Genomic DNA, 423 nt, shown 5'->3' on the forward strand with positions numbered 1-423 from the left:
ACAAACTCTACGATTGGCAACATGGCGCTCCAGCGCCTCGGCGTCTCAGCGCAGACGCTACGAAGAACGTCTTTGATGACGCAATTCACCCTTTCGGTTTGACCATCGGTCTGCGGATGATCCGTTGTCAACATATCTAACTTGGTGCCGAGCACCTTAAAGATAGTCGACCAAACTTTTTCGTGAATTAGGGGTCTTTGTCAGAGACAAAAGACTCTGAGAGTTCGTTTTGACGGAAAACACGATTCACGAGCAGCGTTGCTGTACCGACTCCGTCGATGATGTCAGGCACCACCGCCAACTGATCCATCTTGCTCAACCGGTCGAAGAATACCACAACACCCGTGTTGCCTTCCGAATCTTTCGCAGGCCAAACACAAAGTCCAAACTCATGGACTGCCAGCACCCAGTGAGTACCGGTAA

This window comes from Plasmopara halstedii, assembly GCF_900000015.1.
Source record: "Plasmopara halstedii genome assembly, contig: Scaffold_2956, whole genome shotgun sequence".
Taxonomy (NCBI): Eukaryota; Oomycota; class Peronosporomycetes; order Peronosporales; family Peronosporaceae; genus Plasmopara; species Plasmopara halstedii.